This window comes from Musca domestica, unplaced genomic scaffold (assembly GCF_030504385.1).
Source record: "Musca domestica strain aabys unplaced genomic scaffold, Musca_domestica.polishedcontigs.V.1.1 37, whole genome shotgun sequence".
NCBI classification, from domain to species: Eukaryota; Metazoa; Arthropoda; class Insecta; order Diptera; family Muscidae; genus Musca; species Musca domestica.
In genome coordinates this window covers 3,165,803-3,192,174 of record NW_026712321.1, presented here as the reverse complement: position 1 = coordinate 3,192,174, position 26,372 = coordinate 3,165,803, and the positions used below count along the sequence as shown (strand labels likewise).

Genomic DNA, 26,372 nt, shown 5'->3' with positions numbered 1-26,372 from the left:
ATTATTTTTTATCTGTCTTTCTATAAAAATTTAAAACGCCAACAAATTGCGGATCACGTTGAAAATGTTATTTCAACGCTCCGCTGGCCGTTGCGTGACACTGAGTACTTTAACGCTTTCTTTCTCGTTTTTGCTGCACGCTCAGATTTCAATTTTAATGTGTGATCCAATTTACTGACATCAGAGACACACAATATTTGTAGTTTATGGTTGAGGGTTTTGCCATTGGAGGGTTACGCCATTGAAAAATTGAAAATTGTTACGGATTCTGTAACACCACCACACCACGTTTACACGAACATACAACAATTTCCAAGGGTGAGGGTGTATATGTGTGTGTGTGTGTTTTTACTATATTCCCAATGTTTAATGCTTCAATTGTAAAGTATCAGTTTTAAATCATCATCATCAGAAATCGGATATAGGGCAGATATTCTCCGATTGCAAAACATTTGCCGATGCGGATCACAAAAAAAAAAACAACCAGTAGCTGGTTATGTAAAAGGGAAGTGACATTCCGAAATGAAGATCGAAAGAGGAAATTGGTTGTGTAATTGATAGTTCAATTGGTTTTCAATGTTTCATAATTACAAATTATGTATTTAATTTTTTTCAGAAAAAGGATCATTTTAAAAAATTAAAACATTTTTTAGGGAAGAACCCAAGAATATTTTTTCAAAAACCAACACAGGCGTGGATTTTTTAAAGAATATTTTTTCAACGACCACAGAGGCGTGGATTTTTTAAAAATATTTTTTCAACGACCAACAAAGTCTTGGATTTTAAAAAAAATATTTTTTCAAGGATCTACTGAGGCGTAGATTTTTTAAAAAATATTTTTTCAACGACCAACAGAGGCGTGCATTTTTTTAAAAATATTTTTTCAAGGACTAACAAAGTCTTGGATTTTTTTAAAAAATATATTTTCAAGGACCAACGATTGCATGGATTTTTAAAAAAAAATACCTTTTCAACAAAGAATAGAATATTTTTTCAACGACCAACAGAGGCGTGCATTTTTTAAAGAATATTTTTTTCAACGACCAACAGAGGCGTGGATTTTTTAAAAAATATTTTTTCGAAGGACAACAGAGGCGTGGATTTTTTAAAAAATATTTTTTTCAACGACCAACAGAGGCGTGGATTTTTTAAAAAAATATTTTTTCAAGGACCAACAGGGGCGTAGATTTGTTAAAGGATATCTTTTTAAGGATCAACAGAGGGACGGATTTTTTACTTAATTTTTTAGGACGAAATAAAACGTGAATTTTTTAAAGAATAATTTTTTTAAAGACAATCAGATCCAATCAGATTACAAAATATTTTTCAACGACCTACAGAGGCGTGGATTTTTTAAAGAATATTTTTTCAACGACCAACAGAGGCGTGGATTTTTTAAAGAATATTTTTTCAACGACCAACAGAGGCGTGGATTTTTTAAAGAATATTTTTTTTAACGACCAACAGAGGTTTGGATTTAAAAAAAAATATATTTTCTCAACGACCAACAAAGGCTTGGATTTTTTGAAGAATATTTTTTTAACGACCAACAGATGTTTGGATTTAAAACAAAATATATTTTTTCATTAACCAACAGAGGCGTAGATTTTTTAAAAAAAAAAATTTTTCAACGACCAACAAAGTCTTGATTTTTTTAAATATTTTTTCAACGACCAACAATAGCTTGGATTTTTTTAAGAATATTTTTGTCATCGTAAAACAGAATTTAGAATTTTTAAAAAAATAGTTTCTCAACGACCACAGAGACGTGGATTTTTAAAAAAATATATATTTTTATCGACCAACAGATGCATGGATTTTTCAAAAAATATTTTTTCAACAAGCAACAGTGGTGTGAATTTTTTAAAAATTTTTTTTTCAAGGACAAATTGAAAGTATTTTTTTTTTAAGGACAAATTGGAACTTAGACTCTATAAATATATATTTTTTTTAAAGAAAGAATAAAAGGTGGCCCAAAAAACAAAGACTAACAAACTTGAGTCTTTAAATAACTTTAGGATATATCTAGGAATAAGGTAAGATTAAAAAAAAATAATCCCCAAGGACACAATAATTATACATTTTTAGAGGATTTTTCTTAGGGACTTATCGGCCAATAATTGTGTTAATATTATTTTTTTCCAAACCCATTAACTTGTATTTTTCAAATATTCCTTTCAAGGCCACATCGGTCTATAAATGTAACAGAAGTTACAGAAGTTTTTTTTCAGAAGACCCATCGTCCTTTAAATGCAAGTTTTTTGAAATTCTTTTTTATTTTTCAACGACCCATTAAATAAATTGAAGATATAGATGATGTTTAAAAAAATTGGCCGGCAATTGTCATACCTATCAATTAGAGATAAAAAATGCCAAGGTAATAATAGAGCTGTATGGCAATATTTCAAAAACGAAATCGACCAAAATGGGTTTGGACTTAACGGGGCCTTTCCAAAATATTATAGTGTTGTGGGGTATCGTATGACGAGTTCCGTACAACTATAGCCTTTGTTTACCTGTTCTAAAAAAGAAAATACATTTTTTTAGAATTTTTTAATACCCTCAACTGGCGTTTTATGACTCATGACAGCTTCCATTCAAGTCTTCGCTACCCTCAAGAAAAAAAATTCTTAATTGACAAAAAAGGCCACCAGAACAATTTTCATTGCAGCTTTCTATTTTGCGGGGCAAAAAAAAACGTAGAAGACGTTGACTTCCATCCCTCATTGATATGTATTAGTGTCAGATTTGAGCTTAGTTATCAAATTGCCAGACATCCCCTGGCTAGGTGGTGGCCTCTGCTTACGAGGGTGTTGATGGCATTCAAATGTGTCATAAATTTCCAAAAAAATAAAATGAAAAATAAAAAAATAAAAAAAAAATAAAAAAAAAATAAAAAAAAACAAAAACAAAAATTTAAGAATGCGATTTTTCTTACGTCGTTTCTCCCCAAATGCATTCCCATGCCGTTGAAACCGAGCTCTCATAAAAAATTAAGTGCAACTTTGTGTTCATCTTAAGAGCACAGAAAAAAATTAGAAAAAAATACATCCAGCAAATCGTGAATCTCGGCACTTTATTTGCAAATAAAAATAGATACCAAGCTCCGCCAGTGTGATGATGCCGTTGCAGGGAGGGTGATATCATATCTCATTTTTTGTCGTAAAAAATTAGGGGTAGAACCCCCCTTGAGTGGGGGAGGAAATTTATGCTAAGTTTTTATCCATAAATTTTCATTCACTCTAAAGAGACAGGCACTAGTTTTTTGTGTGGGGTGCAAGCTCAGCAAATATCGCAGAAAAAATAACAACTTATCCCCCATTCCTCACACACACACTCACCTACATACAGGGCAACTAACACCCACACACACACATACATGCTGGCAACTTTGACTCTCCTACAATGCATTTAGATTCAAGATACACCTACCGCATCCGCCACGACTTTCATTAGGAGCAGCAAAAAACTCATACACACACACACACACTCACACATAAACAATATCTACACACAGAGTACCAGTATTCAAAACAAGATTTAATGTCTATTTTAAACATTGCTAGCGTCGTTGTTGTTGTTGTTGGTGATGTTTTTCATTTCGGATTTTTTAAGTTTAGCTGGGCGCAGAAAAAAAACAAGTCATCATAAATTTTAAACTTTACTCGCGCCCCCTCTCTCTCACACACACACACACTCACACAACTTGCATGAAGGTGGCCGAGTCAGCAGCGTAGCTAACCGGCTTTTTCTTCCACAAATGTTTGTTCTTTGCCTTGCTCATGTTGTGTTTTTGTTGTTGTTGTTGTTCATTTTTTTATTTTTTCGCTTTTTTGCATATAAATAATGTATTTTGTTTTCCACATTTATTCCGTTGGAAGCGTGTGTTTTTTTTTTTTTTTTGTTAATTTCTCTGTACCTTTTCGAGTCGAGGCATTGGCTTTGCCTTGCCTTGCCTTTGTAGATATATTAAGATAAATTATATGGGAAAATAAAAAAAATAAAGCAAGAAAAACAAAAACAACAACTACTACTAAATTATAATAGAGAAAAATTATGCAAAAGGCTTAAAAATCGCATTTGCCAGGGGAGCGTTGCAAAAAAAAGCAAAAGCTACGAAGCAAAATAACTTAGCTTAGCCGAGGGATACGAAAGAGGATTTTTTTTTTGTCATGAGGAGGAAATGTGTTTCAGTTTGCCTTTGAAAATTATATTTAAAAAACAAGTAAAAAACATTATGTTCGGCCGGGCCAAACTTTTAATACCCTCCACCTTAGGGTAAAAGAAACATTAGAAAAAATGTGGCAAAGACCATTAAAATGCCGAATATCGGGAGGTACCGTTATATGGGGGCTATACCAAATCATGGACCCATACATGCAATGTTTCGCCACTGGAGCTGGAAACCATTATGACCCACAAATACCAATTTTTAGACAAATCCGTGAAAAAATGTGGCAAAAACGATCAAAATACCGAATATCGGGAGGTACCGTTATATGGGGGCTATACCAAATCATGGACCCATACATGCAATGTTTCGCCACCGGAGCTGGAACCCATTATGACCAACAAATACCAATTTTTAGACAAATCCGTGAAAAAATGTTGCAAAAAAAAAATTAAAATACCGAATATCGGGAGGTACCTTTATATGGGGGCTATACCAAATCTTGGACCCATACATGCAATGTTTCGCCACTGGAGCTGGAAACCATTATGACCCACAAATACCAATTTTTAGACGAATCCGTGAGTAAATGTGGCAAAAAAAATAAAATACCGAATATCGGGAGGTACCTTTATATGGGGGCTATACCACAACGTGGACCTATACATGAAATGTTTTGCCACACGCTCAGGGACCCGTTATGACCTACAAATACCAATTTCCAGACAAATCCGTGAAAAAATGTGGCAAAAACCATCAAAATACCGAATATCGGGAGGTACCATTATATGGGGACTATACCAGAACGTGCACCGATATATCTCATTTTCAATACCAACCATCCTAGACACAGTGCAAATAGCTCTGCTAAATTTTGGCGCTCTACGTCAGATAATGTGGGCTGTATCGTGATTTCAACAGACAGATAGACGGACAGACAGACAGACAGAATTTTCGACTTAGAATTTTATGCTGATTATGAATATACATATACTTTATGGGGTCTAAGACGAATATTTAAGGATGTTACGTTAAGTTAATATACCCTCCATTCCAAGGTGGAGGGTATAAAAATTGTGTTAACCCTTGGAATATTTTTTTTTCAAAATTACACGTTTGCATTGGTCTTTGAAAAACAATTTTTTAAAATCCACACTTCCTTAATTTTTAAAATTTAAGAGCACAAATATATAAATACTTTGAATATATAAAATTTTAAAATATAGCTTAGCCAGAGGTATACGAAAGAGGGATTTTCTTGTCATGCCCAGGGAATTTTTTTAGTTGAAAAACGGGACCGTTTCACTTATAAAAATTGAAATATTTTATTGATTGTTTTATTAAACATTTTAAAAAATAATATAAAATTTAAAAAAAAAAAATAAAAAACGGTCTTCGAAAATATATCTTACAACAATCTACCCTTTAAGAAAAAAAAAACGATTTTGCTGGTCCTTCAATTTTTAATTTTTGTTTTTTAATTCCAGATCGTAGTATTTTTTTAATGTTTTCTTTAGAAAATCCATGCCTTTGTTGGCCCTTTTTTTAAATATTAACGTTTAGGCTGGTCATAAGAAAAATAATCCTTAAAAAATCCACGTCTGTTTGGGTCCTTGAAAAGTCGTGTTTTAAAAATCCACGTCTCCATAAGTGATTGAAAAAAATTAAAAAAAAAAAAAAATATTCCTGTCATAGATGGCTTTTAAAATTATATAATTTTTTCTTAACTCCAAGTCTTCCTAAAATGCCAAAAATATCCGACTAAAACTATCCTAAAAAATCTAGTTTATGTTGGAATTAAAAAAAAATTGAATTAAAAAAAATTTTGAAAATTATTTAAAAAATATATATAAATAAATCTACGAACTAAGGAAAAAATTCCTTAAAAATCCAGGTTCCTTTGGAGATTAAAGAAATAAAAAGTCCTTGGGTTCCTACCAAAATATTATGTTTTTAATCCAAGCTCTCGTGGATGTTTGGAAAAAAATTCATTAACAAGTAAGCAACGATTATAGTTGTGCGGGACCAACCATGATAGGTATTTACAAATTAGAATTTTTAAAATTATTATTTTAAATTCCAGATCTCAGTGGGATTTTTTAAACTTTTTCTTTTTGGGCACTTTTTTTAAATATCACCGTTTCGGCTGGTCATAAGAAAAATAATATGTAGAAAAATCCACGTCTGTTTGGGTCCTTGAAAAGTCGTGTTTTAAAAATCCACGTCTCCATAGGTGATTGAAAAAAAAATTAAAAAAAAAATATTCATGTCATAGATGGCTCTTAAAATTATATAATTGTTTGTAACTCCAAGTCTTCCTAAAATGCAAAAAATATCCGCCTAAAATAACCTAAAAAATCTTAGAATTAGAATTAAAAAAAGTTTCTTTAAAATATCAACAACTTTGAAAATTAAAAAAAAAAATAAATAAATCTACGAACTAAGGAAAAAAAAAATCATTAAAAAATCCAGGTTCCTTAGGAGATTAAAGAAATAAAAAGCCCTTGGGTTCTTACAAAAATATTATGTTTTTTATCCAAGCTCTCCAATATTAACAAGTAAGCAACGATTATAGTTGTGCGGGACCAGCCATGTATTAAAAAACTAGAATTTTTAAAATTATTATTTTAAATTCCAGATCTCAGTGGGTTTTTCTAAACTTTTTCTTTTTCCTTTTTGGGCACTTTTTTCAAATATTAACGTTTAGGCTGGTCATAAGAAAAATAATCCTTAAAAAAATCCACGTCTGTTTGTGTCCTTGAAATCTACGTCTCCATAGGTGATTGAAAAAAAAAAAAATAAAAAAAAAATATTCATGTCATAGATGGTTTTTTAAAATTATATAATATATTTTTTTAAATCCAAGTCCTCCTGAAATAAAAAAAATATATCCGAATAAAAATATCTCATAAAATCTAGTTTACGTTGGAATTAAAAACAAGTTTCTTTAAAATATCAACAACTTTGAAAATTAAAAAAATATATACAAATAAATCTACGACATAAAGAAAACATTCCTTAAAAAATCCAGGTTCCTTTGGAGATTAAAGAAATAAAAAGTCCTTGGGTTCTTACAAAAATATTATGTTTTTAATCCAAGCTCTCGTGGGTGTTTTGGAAAAAAATTCATTAACAAGTAAGCAACGATGCGGGACCAACCATGATTGGTATTAAAAAATTAGAATTTTTAAAGTTATTATTTTAAATTCCAGATCTCAGTGGGTTTTTCTAAACTTTTTCTATTTCCTTTGTGGGCACTTTTTTTAAATATTACCATTTAAGCTGGCCATAAGGAAAATTATCTTTAAAAAAATCCACGTCTGTTTGGGTTCTTGAAAAGTTGTTTTACAAATCCACGTCTCCATAGGTGATTGAAAAAAAAAAATTAAAAAAAAAAATATTCATGTCATAGATGGCTATTAAAATTATATAACGTTTCTTTAAATCAAAGTCCTCCTAAAATAAAAAAAATATCCGACTAAAAATATCCCAAAAATTTTTTTTTGTGTTAGAATTAAAAAAAAAGTTTCTTTAAAATATCAACAACTTTGAAAATTAAAAAAATATATAAATAAATAAATCTACGAACTAAGGAACAAATTCCTTAAAAAATCCAGGTTCCTTAGGAGATTAAAGAAATAAAAAGTCCTTGGGTTCTTACAAAAATATTATGTTTTTAATCCAAGCTACCGTGGGTGTTCCGAAAAAACTTTATTAACAAGTAAGCAACGATTATAGTTGTGCGGGAGCGACCATGATAGGTATTTACAAATTAGAATTTTTAAAGTTATTATTTTAAATTTCAGATCTCCTTAGTGGGCACTTTTTATTTAAAAATTAACGTTTAGGCTGGTCATATGAAAAATAATCCTTAAAAAAATCCACGTCTGTTTGGGTCCTTGAAAAGTCGTGTTTTACAAATCCACGTCTCCATGGGAGATTGAAAAAATTTAAAAAAAAAATATTCATGTCATAGATGGCTCTTAAAATTATATAACTTTCCATTAAATCGAAGTACTCCTAAAATCTAAGAAATATCCGCCGGAAAATATCCTAAAAACAAGTAAGCAAAGACTACAGTCGAGCGGGGCCGACCGTTGAATACCCTACAACACTATAATAAACCATACAGTTTATATAGGCGAGATACTCGAAAGAATTCCACAAGATATTGTGACAAATAATAAAAGAAACGTTCTCTAATTTTCGAAAAATATCAACTTAAACGAATTTGCTCATTTCCAATTTATTGGAAGATGTTGCACGTAAATGGTCTTCCTAGATCTGGAACCAATATTTCCCAAAGACCTATAATCTCTCAGAAGTGGCAAAAGATTAACATTTATTATTGGTTTTTGACTGAAACGCATCTATATGAGATACAGACATTTGACTATGTTCTTCGACGAAATAGTCAGAAGTGCGTCTTTCCTGTATTTGTGAATTCTCCAAAAGGTCACTGGAATGGACAATTTCGTATTTTGTCTACAAAAGTTTGGATGGCCATCCAAAACTGTTTGGCTTTTGCAATGTCCGGTAACCCCCATTCAAATGTGCATGAGGATCGGGCAATAATTACGACCTGCCGACAATTTTGCAGTTTTTTGGTCCATTTCAACCCCTAAATATATGGCGATCATCTCCAAAAAGAGTAGGCTCCTATTCTGACCCTCATCTTATCCCCATGCAAAATTTCGTAAGGATCGGGCTATAAATGCGATCTGTATATGATATCCTGATATCCTAACTACTTAGTTTTGTTAGCTGTAGAAATATTACCAAATGTTTAATTCAAAATGAAAATATGCCAAAAATATGACAAAATTTAAAAAAATATGAGAAAATGTTACAAAATCAATATTTTCATCTTTAGAGAGATATTTTTATGCGATTTTTTAGACATTTTTTCTTTCCTGCCAAGAGGCCATTCTGAATTAATGAGAACTGTCGAAATCAGTTCAGCCGTTCTCGACATATATGAGATCTTTCAAGCATATATTCTTTGATAGACATATATATCGCACATATTTTCTATATATCCGATTTGTTGGATCTGAATATCAATGTAAGGATTAGAAGTAACCTTGTCATGGCTTTGTGATTTCGCCGGGATTTAAAATATTCGCGGTTTAATGAAAAATTTTGATTTTTTCAACAAGAAAGATATGGTCTATTTTACCCGCTAAATATTATCCGATGACCACCCAAATTGGTAGGCTTCTTCCCCGCCCTAAACTCTAGCTACATGCGAAATTCCGCGTCGATTGGTCTATAATTGCGACCTTTATAGGTACTGCAGTATTTGGTCCATTTCAACCCCGTGTAGCGTGATTACAAATTTACATGGACAGACGGAAAGACAGACGGACATACATAGCTAGATCGACTCAGCTCGGCGAGCTAGGAAGATCCATATATACTTTCCTATATGGGAAACCAATATTTCGAGGTGTTACATAAATGCTGGCCCAATCAAACTTATAATACCACCAACACATAGTGTTGTAGGGTATAAAAATCAAGGGTCCAGTTTGTCGTCGAAAATGCTTTTTCCCAGAAAAAAGCCTCTTCTCTAAAATAACACATTTTTGGTTCCTTCAAAAAATTGTTTCTAAATCCCAAATAATATTATTTAAAAAATCCAGGTTTCTTTGGTTTTTTAAAAAATTTCCTTCAAGATATATTCTTGATTTTTTAATAAAATCCACGTTTTCAAAGGTCCATGTAACTTATTCCTAAAAATTCATCGTCGTGGGCTTTAAAAAAATTCTATTAGAAATGTTCTTCTCCGCGGGTCCTACGCTTGACCCTTGAAAAAAAAAAAAATATTTGTTCATATAAAATATTTTTCTCCCTGGGTCTTCGAAAAGAAAATATATAAAAATCCAACATTTTATAAATCTGTTGGCCCTTGAAAAAATATTATTTAAAAATACATCTTGCTGTTTGTACTCTACAAAAAATATTTCAAAGAAAGAAACATCAGTTTTTTTTAGTCCGTGAATAAGTGTTTTTCTAAGAATCCACGTTTTGCGGGTATTAGAAAAATATTAAAAAAAAAAAAAATATTCAAAAAAAAATCACGTTACCTTTGGTCATAGAAAACATATTCTTCAAAAAATCATTTGTTCCATTCTTTTTATATATGGACGCTTTTATAGGTCCTTTAAAAAAATATTTTTTAAAGTCAGAGATTCCATAAGAAATTCCTTAATATTCGTTGAAATAATCCACGTCTTTATAAATCTACTGGAAAAAGCTCAGATAACGCTTTATATATATATATATATATATATATATATATATATATATATATATATATATATATGTATATATATATATATATATATATATATATATATATATATATATATATATATATATATATATATATAAATAAATTCACATTCTCAAAGCAGTATAAAACTACTGGAAAAAGCTCAGATAACGCTTTATATATATATATATATATATATATATATATATATATATATATATATATATATATATATATATATATATATATATATATATATATATATATATATATATATATGTATATATATATATATATATATATATATATATATATATATATATAAATAAATTCACATTCTCAAAGCAGTATAAAACTTGCAAAAATGTTCTATAATAAATAAATATATATTGATTAACTTTAAAAAAAAAATTTGTAGTTCAACAATCCTTAAAAAATTTTCCAGGGGTCATGGAATAAACATTCTTGAAAAAAATACCTCACCTTAAAAAAACCGTTTTTTTTTAGAAAATAGTTTAGAAAATATTTCTTTAATAATCCAGGTGCTCATTAGTTTATAGAATAAATTCTCTAAAATTCCATATCTGAGGCACCTCCTGTAATGAATTCAAAATTCCGTTGGATTTTCCCAAAAAAAAGAAATATATATAATAATAATAATAATTAAAAGAAAACACGGTTTCGTTAATGATTGCATTTTGTTAAACCTTTGAAAAAAAATGTTTATTTGAAGAAAGACGTCTCCATTTGTCATTGTATAAAATAATTTTTTAAATCGACTTTCCGGTTGACCTCAAAAAATCATTATTTGTGACTATTTTTCTCTTTAAAAAAATATCATATGAAAAATCTAGGAAAATATACAAGTTTGTGGCTCATTGGTTGTTAGAAATTAAAGTACCTTGATTTTTTTATATCTTTTTTTGCTTAAAAAAATACTTCCAACTCTTAAAAAAGCTCGAAAAAATCTCAAGAAGGTCCTCCTTTGTGTTCAATTTGGTCCCTGAGAATATTTTAAAAATTCCCATGTCTTTTGATTTTTGAAAAAAAGTCTAAACAAAATTCCGGTTACTGATCGTCCTTGGAAATATAATAAAATCTACATCTTCTTTGGTCCTTAAACAAATATCCTTAAAAATATTTCGATTGCATTTACTTTGCTACTCTACAAAATCTTTAAAAATATTTTAAAAATATTCTCCATTCCATAGATACTTAAAATAATTTATTTTTGTGGCTCCTTTGAAAACATATATTAAAGTGCCTTGATTTTTAGCTTTATTTGGTCCTTGAAGAAAAATCTTAAAACCCAATTATTTTTGCTTCTTTTTTCGAAATAAAAATTATAAAAGTTACTCTTTCGTGATTCATTTGATCCCAGGGAATATTTTGAAAATTTCAAACAAGGCTTTTTTGTAAAAAATTGCCTATGAAAAATGTTCGTTACTGGCGATACTTGAAACGATATTCAAATCAAATATCGTTTTGATTTAGACTGCTATGCTACTTAAAAAGCACTCCTTAAAAATTCACATCTAATCAAAATAATCGTTAGACAAAAAATATTCCATAGAAAATCGATTATTTAATTTAAATTATTATTAGTTTCTTTCTGTCTTATCTTCCTTTTTTTAAATTAAGTTAATTAGGAATATATCTATGGCAAATATTTAAAAAATTTCAATTGCCATTTACGTATTTTTTTTTTTTATTTTTTATTTGGCCAAATATAATGTTGATTTCGCCCCACCTAGTGGTGGTCAAATGACAATGGATGACCAGTAACCACATACCAAAATAACATCAACAACAACAACAATACGAAACTACAGCATTTAAATAATACAAAAAAACAATTTTTTTTGGTTCGTAAATTAACCTCATTATAAATTTAAAACAAATATTTATCAATGAAATTAATGTCATATTTTAAAAATGTCAATTGGTTTATGGGCGGCCATTGTTGTTGTCTTTTGGTTTGGCTGGTTAATGTTTGTTGTTAGCCATTTCTATGTGGCATTCTTGTGGGTTATTACTAGCTATTTGCTTGACAAGCATTTATCATCGGCGGTGTTTTTTTTTTTTTATTTTCCGTTTCGAAAATCTATGCAATTTTTTATTCGAGCTTATATTTATTCATAGTTACACACAGACACACACATATTTATATGCAAAACAAAATCTGGCTGTGGTATGTGTTTTTCTGCGGTGGAGAGAATATTAAAAAACAAAATCCTAAATAAACAAAAAATAAAACTCAACATCAACATTTATGCAAAATTATGAGCGAAACCCCGTTTACCACTACCTTGTCCCATTTGTTCGATTCGGGCATAGATAACCCTCTCAATACCTTTCCATAATATTTTCATCCATTTCCCATTCAAAAATGCCAGTTATCTCGTATTGGCATTTGTTGGCCAAACCACCTGCCTTGGATTCTCCTCTACCATTTACCCCATTGCAGCTCTGCACCACCCCATAATATAGTTAAAATCAATAAATATATACATTTGATTTATTTATTATAACAATAATCGACACAATTTCTCACATAAACAAACTCCATTGGCTTTTGAATAATTTTCTACACGAACACACACACACACACACACACACACACACACACATACATATATTTTGCATAAATGCCCAAGGCTGTACTCAAAACCCCAGAAAAAGTTAAAAAATGAATTTCTTTTTTTTTTCTCCGATTGAAAAAAAAAATATTTTTGTAAAAAAAAATGACATTAAATGGAAATTAAAATTTGTAAAGAAAAGCCATAAAGATATATACATATGCAGTTATATATAGGGGTTTGATGCAAATTATGTGAGTGTGTATTTTTTTTTGAGGAAAAATAAAAATTGCCTTAGAAGTAAGAAAAACTTTCCAATGGTTTTTTTAGATATAAGTCTTTTAGAGGCCTTCTAAAGACAGAAGATCTATTTTATTCAAAGGAAAGAGATCACAGCGGAGGCCTTCAATTCTCTCTCTCTCCCTCACTGCTGCCTCTCTCCCTCTCCTTCTTATTATACCCTCAGCCAGAGAGTGTACATATATATCATTTGATACGGCCAAAATGTGTCTCATCCTAGAGCCTAAGTCTTTATGGTTCAAATGTGTTTCCGGATATTTGGAGATCTATTTTAGGTTTCCTCAAAGGAAAGAGATCACTGCGAAGGCCTTCAATTCTCTCTCTCTCTCTCCCTCTCTGCTGCCTCTCTCCCTATCCTTCTTATTATACCCTCAACCAGAGAGTGTGAATATATTATTTGATACGGCCAAAAATGTGTCTCATCCAAATAACGGTTTTAGACCTTAGGTCTCTTTGGACCAAATCTGTTTCCGGAGATTTGGAGTCGATCTAGCGATGTCCGTCCGTCCGTCTCTCTGTCTGGCTGGCTGGAGCGCACGCTAATTCTCGCAGGGAGTATCTGATTTGGTCCAAACTCAATACCTCATAATATTATTATCAAATTTAGATTCAGTTCGGAAATGGGCAATACCGGTCCACTCTTTCAGGTACCTCCCCCACAAAAGGTCGAAATTTTCAAAAAATTTATTTTTTGCACAGAAAGAGAAAGGATAATCCGATTTCGCTTCGACTGCACAACTCTTAATATTTCCATAAATTTTAGGTCAGGTGCGCAAATGGAGAATATCGGTCCCCTCCATCACCTCCCCCACAAATGGTCAACATTTTGCATAGCTATAAATCTTATCAAATGTGATGTAAGAGTCTGATTGTCCTCAAATTACACATAACACAATATTTTTAATAACCCAAAGTCTGATGGAATATATCGGTCCACTCCTTCTGGTACCTACCCCACATATGGTCGAAATTTTCAAAAATAGGTTTTTTTTTGCACAGAGAGTGAAATGATAATCCGATTTTGCTCCAACTTTGCAAATCCTAATACTTGCGTCAGTGCTAGGTCTGGTGCGAAAATGGACAATATCGGTCCACTCCTTCTGGTACCTCCCCCAAAATGTGATGTAAGAGTCCGATTGTCTTGAAATTTTAAACATCCCAATATTTTTTTTTTAACCAAGGTCAGTTGTGAAGATGGGATATATCGCTATACTTCTTCTGGTACCTCCGCCACAAAAGCGTCAACATTTTCAATATCCATGAAGCTCATAAAATACGATATTTACTTCCGATTCCATTCAGACTTGGCAAATCTCAAATTTTCTGTCAGCACAAAATCTATTATAAAGATGGTAGAAATCGCAGCATTCCTTCTGGTACCTCCCCACAAGGGGTCAAAAATAAAATAAAATTTTAAAATCTGAAATAAGCCACCGGTTCTCATCATATTACACACACACTATAATATTTTGATTAACCCAAGGTCTGGTGTAATAATGGGATATATCGGACTATTCCTTCTGGTATCTCCCCCACAAAGGGTCAAAGTTTTGAATAACAAACATGATTTTAAAATCTGAAATAAGCATCAGGTTTTCATTATATTTCGCACGTCACAGTATTTTTATTAACCCAAAATCTCCTGCGAAGATGGGATAAATCGGTGCACTCCATCTGGTACCTCCCCCGCAAAGGGTTAGAATTTTGGGTAACCATGAAGCTCATTTAACGCGAAATTAATATCCGACTCCATTTAGACTTAGTACATATCAATATTTTAATCAACACAAGATTTGTTATAAAAATGGTAGGGATCGCACAACTCCTTCTGGTACCTCCCCCACATATGGTTCATGATTTTAAGCAACCAAACGCTCAAAGAAAGCAATTAACTCTCTTCAAATTTTACACATGAAAAAAATGTTTGCCAACACAAGATCTGTGGTGAAGATTATATGTAGCTGAGTACCCCTTCTGTTATCCCACCCACAAAGGGTTACAATTTCTTTACAACTAAATATTTCTCCCAAACAGAAAGATGAGATGAATAGTAATTTGATGAATTTATGAATTGAAATTTTTCCCTTATCAATATTTTTATCTGTATTAGATGGGGTATGAAAATATGAAAATGAATACTTTGGAACCTCAAGCAAATTTTTAATATTTTCGAAAAATTATTACATATCTTATATAAAGTGATGGAAGCAACCAATATTGTCCTAACCTGAAACGTCGCAATATTTATATCACATTTGTGTGGTTCCGATACGAAATTGACAATATTGGTCCATTCCTTCGGAACCTACTCCATAGAGGGTCAACAATTTGAATAATAGCAATAGAAGTCAAAATATATTTAAATAACCGAACATTGGCTGAGGGTTTACGTCTGTCGGCAGAACCGACTTATACTTTTTAACTGTTTTTTTTTTTTTAATTTTTAAGAATAATTAGAATAATAAGCAAATGGAAATTAAGCAAAAAAATATTAAAAAAAATACGTCAAATGTCCCTCTGAATTTTGTAATTCAAATATGAATTTTGTAAATCTTATTTTCGAAATTTGTAGAAAACTTTCGATCTTCATTCCAAACTTGCCTTTCCGATTTTAATTTTTATGCATACTTTTTATACCCTCCCCATAGTATGGCGGGTACATTTAGGTTGGTATTCCGTCAAAATTAATAACGAATTTAAATAATGTTATAGTTAAATAATAAAATATTGGCTGAGGGTATACGTCTGTCGGCAGAACCGACTGATACTTCTTAACTTGTTTTTTTAATTTTTAAGAATAAGAAGAATAATAAAAAATTTAAATCTAAATGGAAATTAAGCCAAAAAAAAAAAAAAAAAATAAATAAATAAAAAATTCCCGTCAAATGTCCCTCTGAATTTTATAAACCTTACTTTCGAAATTTGTAGAAAACTTCCGACCTTTATTCCAAACTTGCCTTTCCGATTTTAATTTTTATGCATACTTTTTCTACTCTCCCCCATAGTGTGGCGGGTACATTTAGTTTAAAATTCCGTCAAAATTAATGAAGAATTTAAATCATGTTATATTTAAATAATCAAATATTATCTGAGGGTATAAGTCTGTCGGCAGAACAGACTAATACTTTTTAACTTGTTTTTTTTTAATATTTAAGAATAATTAGAATAATAAAAAATTTAAATCTTAATGGAAATTAATAAAAAAAATTAAAAAATCACGTCAAATGTCCCTCTGAATTTTGTAAATCTTATTTTCGAAGTTTGTAGAAAACTTCCGACCTTTATTCCAAACTTGCCTTTTCGATTTTATTTTATGCATACATTTTATACCCTCAACCATAGTATGGCGATTACATTTAGTTTGGCATTCCGTCAAAATTAATGAAGAATTTAAATCATGTTATACGTCTGTCGGCAAAATCGACTTATACTTTGTAACTGTTTTTTTTTTTTTTTTTTAATTTTTAAGAAAAGTAGAATAATAAACAATTTAAATCTAAATAGAATTTAAGCCACAAAAAAAATAAAATAAAAAAGTCACGTCAAATGTCCCTCTGAATTTTGTAAATCTTTTTTTTGAAATTTGTAGAAAACTTCCGAACTTTATTCCAAACTTGCCTTTCCGATTTTAATGTTTATGCATACTTTTTATACCCTCCCCGATAGTGTGGCGGATACATTTAGTTTGGCATTCCGTCAAAATTAATAAAGAATTTAAATCATGTTTAAAGAATATATATTTATTTCAAATTTCCTTCTGAAGTCTGATTTTTAAAATTTGGATTTTGTATTTTTTTTAAGGCTTCGGATTATTATTATTTTTATTATTATTATTATTATTATTATTATTATTATTATTATTATTATTATTATTATTATTATTATTATTATTATTATAATTATTATTTATTTTTTTTTTTTGAGACCTCGGTTTTTTTCCAAACGTTTTCTGTTTACTTATTTTTTTAAATTTTTATACATATATTATATATTTTTATACATATTCCTTAAATCTCACATATTCCTTAAATCTCTCATAAATATCAAAAATAATAAATAATTTAAATCAAAAAGCTGAGAAAAATATACTTCAACTGTTCTCCTGAAGTGTGCTATTTAAAATTTGGATTTCTTTTTTTTTTCTTGTTTTTTTGAGACCAGTAGTGCTATCCCCCTTTATACCAAATGTTGCTGTTTTACTCTATTTATTTATTTTTTATTATTTTTATTATTTTTTTTTTTTGCTTAATTTTCCCATATATATTTCCTAAATCTCCCAATATATGTGTGTCCACGTCACTTACATTTGAATGACATTTAAATTATCTAACCAACAACAAGCATAAATTGCCTGTCATATTAATTATACATTTTTTTTTTGTTTTCAAATATGTATTTATTTTTGATAAACACTATTTTTTTTTTGTAAGGCTACATGTAATACCAACCCCAACATAATTATAATTAAACGACAAACACATTATCATAAAATAAAATAACTAGTTTTTTTAATATAATGTAAATATTGATTATAGCAGCCATAAGCTGATAAAATATTTTAATAGTTAATCCGTTGGTAGAGTTATTTGATTTTTTTATTTTATTTTTTTTATTAATAATAAATAAATTTGACTTTTTTTTATAATACCTAGAAAAAGGTGAAGGAGAATATAAGAACATGTGGCGTATGATTGTTAGCATACTTTCAATACTCATACCACCCAAAGCCCGTATAAAGAATTTTACGTCATACAAATCCATGGCATACTTATGAGTTTTATTACATGAACTACTAACGACTGCGGAATATATTGAGTTTTTTTTGACAAATTCTAAAAAAGTGAGAATTCCAGCCCACCCATTACCCAAAATTTGATTTTAAATAGAATTCTATTGAAAAATGTTATCAAATACGTTTGAGATAGTCCATAAAAATCGAAGTTTTCAAAATTTATGTTTCTTTTTTTTGCATGGTAACAAATGCTGGAAAATGGAGGTTTGCATCCCATCCAATACTAGTCAGTCCTAAATATAAAAACTCCAAAAAAACTTAAATTTAATATTTATAAAGAAAAAATAATTTTTAATGACTCTTTTTTTAATATGTATCCCAATAATTTCTTAATTGATTTACAACTGCTGCGCCTTGTAAATAATCAATTTTGGAAAATTTGTGTTGGGTTGAAAGGCTATTGCATTTGACCTCAACTATTCCATCTCCAACATGAAAAGTAATTACTTTTGTTTTATTTCTCCGAATCAATAAAGTTTTAATGAATTTTCACATGAATTTCCATTCGTTTACAAGTTCAATAATTGACCTTTTATTGTTTTATTTTAGCTAAAATAAGTTCTACATTCGAATATTTATGAAATCGTTGGGTGTTGGGGTCTCCACAAACCCCAAAAATTGTGTTGTTGAAAAATTAACTAGAAAAATTAAAAAAAAAAATAATTTTAAATTTTCATAGGTAATAATGTCCTCAGTGGAATTTTTTTAGTAAGGTCAAGTCGACTCTATTGTTCGCAAGACCTTCATTGCAATAATCGTAAATTTTTTTAAATATTTTATTTATTTATTTTTTTATTAATTATTTTTAATTTTAATTTTCTTTTATTAATTTTTATTAATTTTTTCGCAGGACCTTCATTGCTATAATCGTAAATTTTTTTAAATATTTTATTTATTTATTTTTTTATTAATTATTTTTAATTTTAATTTTCTTTTATTAATTTTTATTAATTTTTTCGCAGGACCTTCATTGCTATAATCGTAAATTTTTTTAAATATTTTATTTATTTATTAATTATTTTTTTTTTTTTTTGCCAGCCTTCAAAACGAAATAGGGGAAGGCAAGTGATCTCTGAACCAATACTCTGACAACTTTTGTTTAGTAAAACCTCTCGGATTTTTTTTTTTTTTTTTTTTTTTTTTTTTTTTTTTTAAATTTCTAGAGTTAAGTATTTGTATCCTGACTCCGGAGAAGTATTTTTTCCTTGGATAAAGGACCTAATATAGACCATATAGGTATAATTTGAAGAGATATAAAAAATGCTACAACATGCGCTATTATCTTTCTTGCAGAGATTTGTGTCTTTGAACCCCGACAACCCTATTGTGTTCAGTACATTGGAGAGATTTTCTCATCTGAGTATATCCAACACCGGCTATGTGAAGTAAAGTCACTTATACTGAAAATATCATTTCAATGTCCTCCAGAATCTGATCGGCCGGGTACAAAGACCCATATCTCTAAATCCAAGAAAGACAATAAAACATATTGTAGCATTTTGGAAGGTTCTGGTGCCAGGTAAAAAAACACATATACCTAGATCCAAGAAAGATAATAACACATATTGTGGCATTTTGGAAAGGTTCTGGTGTTAGCTATAATTTGGCATATACCTATATTGTCTTTTGAGTGATTTAAAAAAAAAATGGTATGGATCAGTAATTTTGAATATGACTAGTTGTTGGATAGTTAATTTTATTAGTTTTCGAAACCATAAAAGCTCAGTAGATCCGAGCCTAACCAAGGTCGGGATCGGGATCAGGATTTCAGGTCAAATATACAGGCTTCCAGGTCCGTTCACCAAGAAAAAAAAGTTTTTTTTTTGGAATCAGGAATCAATTTAAAAAAAAGGTGAAGTTTTCACTAAACCAGAATTAAGCCTGGCCTGGAAATAACTAACATTTTCTTTAAAGGATCTCTATATTTTTGTAATTTCGGATGTTGAATATTCAAAAACTAATATGTCAATATTTTTGTTTTACCTTTAATAATGGGTTGTGTAAGGAATACTTTAAAGAGACCCCTGAACCTATAAAAATATTTATTATTTATTTATTAACAAAACCTCATTTTTTGATTTTTCGGATTTTTCGAAACCCTCCATAGCCATAATAATGAACACTTTCGAAATCCTGAACTGATATTGTCTGTGGATCGTGGATTATATTTCGTGGCAGATGGCGTTTTATAGCCTATAATACTTGGTGTTGGCATTGATGTACGAATCGATCTAGCTATGGGGTCCAAACGGACCAAAAACAGAAAATTTGCCTGACTTTGCACAGGCCATAATTATGGACACATCGGTGTGGAATTTTATCATAGGGGTCAGAGTTTAAGGCAATGCAGTAGCCTACCAATGAGGGTGAAATGGTCCACAACTTTTTTCGCAAATGCCCGATTTTCCATTAAACGGCGAATAATTATCAAATGCAGGCAAATTCTTCCCCTCGGCCTTACATGGATGGTCATAGCCAAGATTTCGGATGTTTAGCAAAAGAGGTGGACTCTATATAAAATAAATTGATGTTAGTTTCCCAGTATTATACTCAAGAACGACTAGTAAAATCTCATCAATTTAGAATGACCTCTTGGCAGAAAAGGATAAAAAAAATCGGGTGAAAATATTCCAATAAAAATTAGAATATTTTTGGTAAAGTTTTGAGTAAATTTTTTTTTTATTTTTTGGTAGATTCTACATTCTTCAACACTATTTGTAGGGAGTATTAAAAAGTGGTCGCTATTATCGTTCGATTCTCATAAAATTGTTCATGGCGTTGGGTTGGGGCTGGTATAGAAGCCTATTTGCAGTCACTCTTTCTATCCACACAGAATTTCTCATGAGGTTAGAGTAACGGAAAGGGTAGAAGCCTTACATTTTCGATTGCCACCGGATAATATTTAGTGGGTTAAAATTAATCGCAACTTTTGTGCGAAATTTATTTTGAATACCTTTTAGACGGAGGGCGTAAATATAGAAGCAATGCACAAGTGGCACAAGTCGATTTTTTCCAGGACTGTATAGCTTTATTTCAAGAACGAAAGCGATCAAAATGATGTCAAATGGTACCACAGTGTCATAGGGTTTCACTTGATCGGCCCAAGACAACTGTAGCCATTGCTTCCAGTTTTTTTTTTTTTTTTTTTTCTTAATATTTTTGTGAGGGTCACGTATTCGTATAGCACCGGTATAACGCTGCCCTCCAATGTACAGTATTTTCATGATTATAGCAATATTTTCCTAAGCAATTGTTTATAATTTGGTATTTGAAGTTCTAAGTGGATGCTATCCTCTCAGATAGAATGAAGTCTATAGAGGTTTAAGTTTTTAAAAAAATAGTTTGGCATCTAGGAAGACCTAGTTGTCACTAACTCAGGAAATTCTCATTAACTCTGAAAATTTATATGATATCATAGGTATATAAATACATAAAAGAATATCCTTTTTTTGGCATAAGTCAGAGGTTGGCTTTTTTAGTCGATCAAGAACGTTAGGGTGAATATGTTTATATTATGGGCAAAATTGATCAGCAAACTGCTATTATGTATTCTCCCCTAAAGATAATCTTGCTTGGTCTTGGAATGTAACAAGTAAAAAAGCAGTATGTTCGGCCGGACCCTCCCTCCACCATTTGGATGGAAATTTTCAAAAAAAAAAATATAAAAAAAAAATAAATAAAATAATAATAAAAAATACTGCCAAAATCATAGAAATATGGAATATAGGCAGGTACCGTCATATGGAGCTATACGAGGACCTAGACCTGCATAGGAAATTTTCTGCCCCAGGCTGTAGTACCCGTTACGAACTGCAAATACGACATTTTAAACAGTTCCGGTGAATAATGTCTATAAAATTATCAAAATACCGAATATAGGGGAGGTACAGTTATATTGGAAACTTGGACTTCTTTGGCAAAATATTTTGAAAAACTCTTTTTAATGTTTCAAAATTAAATTTCGAGACTGTTGGCAATAAATTGTTTAAAAAAATATTTTTTTTTTTTTGCTCCTTCAAGAACCCTTTTGAAATCGTAATTTCTATGTCGTTTATGTTCCAAAGTCTTTCCTTAAGACATACCTTTCAATTAAAGCTTTTTTTACCATCTCCAAACACCTAAATGTCATTATCCTCTGAAAATTATCCGAATATGAATTTCACGCATTTTAGAAAAAAAAAAAAAAAATGTTCTCAAAAAACATTTCCAATGTTTTGATAGTCTTTGTCATATTTTGTTATGATGTGTTTTGGGAAAGACAAGAAATGAGTGTAATTCTCATTCACTTGTGAGTGCTTGGTCCTTCTGGAGCTTGCTTTTCACCAAAGTCGTAAGATATCAAACAGCTGAAAAAAAACCATCTGGCCAGGACCATTGCCGGGATGAAATCATGATATTATTAGCGATCAGTAAATATTGGAAAGCTGTCAGTTTCGTAATGAAAAAAATTGCTCTGTAATAATATGAAGAGTATGAAGCCAATATCTCCAGACTCCAGACTTTAGCAATCATGTTTTCACTAGTTTTAAGATATCTAACAAATTATTTTATATTCTATATACGAATATGTTTTTAAATCTTTCAGTATCCCATTACCATTACCCTTTGAATTGAAAAAAAAAATGTTTTCATTTCAATTTTTTGAAGATTCCCTCCAAATTGTCATTTAATGAACCTTTTCATCATTATTGTCTTAATTGAAAAATATAATAACTGTCACCTTTTTTCATAAAAAAAATCCATTTTTTTAGTTTTTAAATTGTCCTAAAATAACTAGAGACAAAAATAATTTAAAAAAATATTATTTCCACCTTCATAACCACTATCCTTGAGTGGAGAAGTGTATGTAAATAAGTATCCTTGTTTCTGCTAATAGTTATTACTTGATTTTTTTTTTCAAAATTGTTGTTACATGAGGTACATTATAAGGAGATATCCTTGTTTGGGAAAAAATTGGAAAAAAATGGATTTAATTTTTGTATATTCCAAAATTTCCCTTTAATAAATTGGGTTTATTTAGCTTTCTTATACAAATATTTTGGCACCTAGGTCCTATTTGTCATTATCCTTTCAATAGGAAATCATTTTTAAGATTTTAAAAGAATTTTTAACGGATTTTATTATTATTATTATTATTATTTATTTATTTATTTTTTTTTTTTTTTTGAAAATTGCCAAATTCGTTCCAAATGGTTGAGGATATTCGAAGGTCGGCCCGGCCGATCTTACAGCTTTTATACCTTTTTTTTTTCAAAATTGTTGCTACAATTTTCCATTTTCAAACAATTTTGGAAGCATCCTTGTGTAAGAAAAATATATTTTGAAGAATCGATTCCATGTCTTTTAAAATTCCAAAATTGCCTTTTGATTTATAGAGTATATCTAATATTACCAAAGATATATTTTTGAACTAATTGTCATTATCCTTGCAATTGAAGACCATATCCTCTATATCATCAATCATCTTTTTCAGTTTTTTGACTCTAATTTACCTTCAATCTACCTTACAAAAACTATAAAAAAAAATTTTGGGATCTCAAAAAAAAAAAATGTGATTTTAAATTGTTGTTGATTTGTGTTCCGATATTGTTTTTAAATCTACCTTTGTGGTACTTTTCAATTGAAAATCGAAAAATTGGATATAAGTTTAAATTAATCTTGTTGTTGATATGTAATGTCCTTTTTTGCCGAAAATATTTTGCAAAAAAATATTTCAATTTTCAATTATGAAATTCAAATATTATGTATCCTTGTTTCGATAAAATATTAAAAAATGCAGAAAATGTATTCTAGAACTCTTGTTTTTAACTCAGAATTGTCCTTAGATCTATCACTATTTACTTAAAGTTTCAAAAATTGTATCTAAATATATAATATACTTGTTGTTTAAATAACATTGCATTGTTTGTCAAAAATAGTTTTCAATTTTTTTTCAATTTTGTCGCTAAAAAAAATAATAATAAATCCAAAAAATGTATTTCAAAATTTTTGTTTTTGTTGCAGTAAGAATAGAACTAAATCTTATTGCCACGGTCGTCTTGAAGTTTCAAAAATTATATCTAAGTATATAATATCCTTGTTGTTCAAATAATATATCCTTCTTTCAATATTTTTTTTTTCTAGTTTTGAAAAAAAAAATTTTTCCAAATTTCGGTTCTTAGATTATCCTTATATCTATCTGAATTAACTTATCTGGACATCATTACATTTTGGTTTCCATCTCAAACGGTATCAAAATTCAGCTTTCATTTTTCATTGCTCCTTTTTTGTTGAACACTTCACTCGATTTTCTTTTTGTTTAAAAATTATTTAAAAATTTTCTAATTTATTTATTTACGCCTTATTTAGATATTTTTTCTTTATTTAATTTTTCACGCCACAGAAAAAAATCGTATTCACAGTTTTATTTGCAAAAGCAAAAAAAATCAAAGAACAAAACTACGAAGTCACCGAACTGCTCTACCAACGTCAGTAGAAAGGATAATGGAAACGCGGCACAATACGAAACGAACGAACGGTACTGGTTTTTTACGACACCGGTTACGAGTTTTGTGTTTCTTTGCCCCGTTGCCTTGTTTTGGCAGGTCGTGTGGATTTTTTATTTTCTTGTGATGTTTTTTAGAGGATTCACAGGATTCACCACAGCACAAATAAATAAATTCCAATTTTATTTTTTTTTAATAATTTTTATTGCAAATTTTCTCCAAAATATTCCTCGTTTTGGTTTTTTTCGAGGGATTTTATTTTTAATTTTTTTCTTTGCTTTGGAATCTTTGTAAAATTATTTCTTTCTTTTTTTTTTTCTTTGCTTAATCCAAAAAATATTTCGCACACTCACACAGACAGCCGGAATAGTATCCCGTATTTTTCGACCGTACCCGCGGGATCGCAAACTCTCACTAAATACAAAATTTTATGATACAGACAGAGATGAATGCCATTCGTTTGTTCGGTAACAGACGACAACAAAAACAAACACACAACTTACACTCCAACACTCAGTCAGTCAATGGGGGGCCCTCAAATAACATCATCGTCATCATCATCATCATCGGCAACATCGTCATAATGAACATCTGTAAAAATGGCAAAGCAACCGATTAGATGAGGCAATGTTACATCGGGCCATCGGATTCGCTCATTGAACTACGAACTCTGCCTTTGCAAAAAAACCGACAAGAGCCAGAGAAGAGAAAGAGCGAGAGAGTAATCATTATTTTTCATCTTCCTAACACAACATAATAATATTAAGGCCTCCAAAGCACTGTTAAGCATCTCCATTAAATCTCATGCTCTCAGAGATGATTTCTCTCTCACACACACACAAGGCAGGGATGGGAGATATGAATCACATAACATGATGCCAAAAGCCAACATAACGGCTAACATTGTAGCACACAGTAAGCCTTTGAAAGGCCACAAATGTAAAAAGTAATGAGAGAGAGCGAGGGAGAGAGAGAGAGTAGAGAGCTCTGATTGTTTGGTCCATGTAATAACATTGTTACGAGACACGAGGCAATGAAATGCCACAGCATCACACACGACGACCAGTAAAAAGGAAAACGAGGTTAAACTCCATGCATTGTTTAACGCTCTCTCTCTCTCTCTCCCTGGCTCTCCTTTGTTATATTTTCTTTGAGTAAACAATGTTAGAGGACAATAAACAAAGTAGATGGCCATAGCTTCTCCAAAATAACTGCTCCAAAAATGGAATTCAAAAAAATGGAATTTTTTTTCGTCAACAAATGGAGTAAAAGAAACGGCGGCAAAGGATACAAACAAGAAATAAACAATAAATGTAATAAACACATAGCGCACACACACACACAGGAGAGCCGGAGAGTGAGAGTGAAAATCCGTACTCTCCTCGTAAAGTAATATTTTCCAAATTTGTATATCGTTCCGCCGCTTTTGCATAGCTTCACACAATTTGTTTACTTTGTAAACATAATTTCTATAAAGTTTGTGGGAAAATAAAATTCCTGGGCCGCCAAAAAAAAAAAACATGGACAAAAGGCTCGGGAACTTTAAACACCAAAAAAGAGTCCTTGGGACATTTTTGTGGGCAGGACAGGAAATTTACGCTTTCTTGAGATTTTCCTCCCCGTTAATTGAATGTCAAATATGTGTGTATGTATGCTTAAGTGGTTGACCTACCCTAAGGGCATTTTAATTGTTTGTTGTTGTTGTTGTTGCTATAATTATGTGCAACAATCGTTTAGGGGGAGGGGTAAGGGGAAAACAAAAAAAAGT

The 26,372-nt window shown here is 30.3% G+C and overlaps 1 protein-coding gene across 4 annotated transcripts in view; it reads right to left on the bottom strand.

Annotated features, from left to right (window-relative positions):
* LOC101891049 (hemicentin-1) overlaps positions 1–25,033 on the bottom strand; it is a 364,516-nt gene extending 339,483 nt beyond the window's left edge. For all 4 annotated transcript variants that reach the window (XM_020035593.2, XM_020035595.2, XM_020035594.2 and 1 more), the window contains exon 1: positions 24,326–25,033. The gene's annotated coding sequence lies outside the window, so the exon portion shown is untranslated. The remainder of the gene's footprint in view (positions 1–24,325) is intronic.
* Between the last annotated feature and the right edge of the window lie 1,339 nt (positions 25,034–26,372).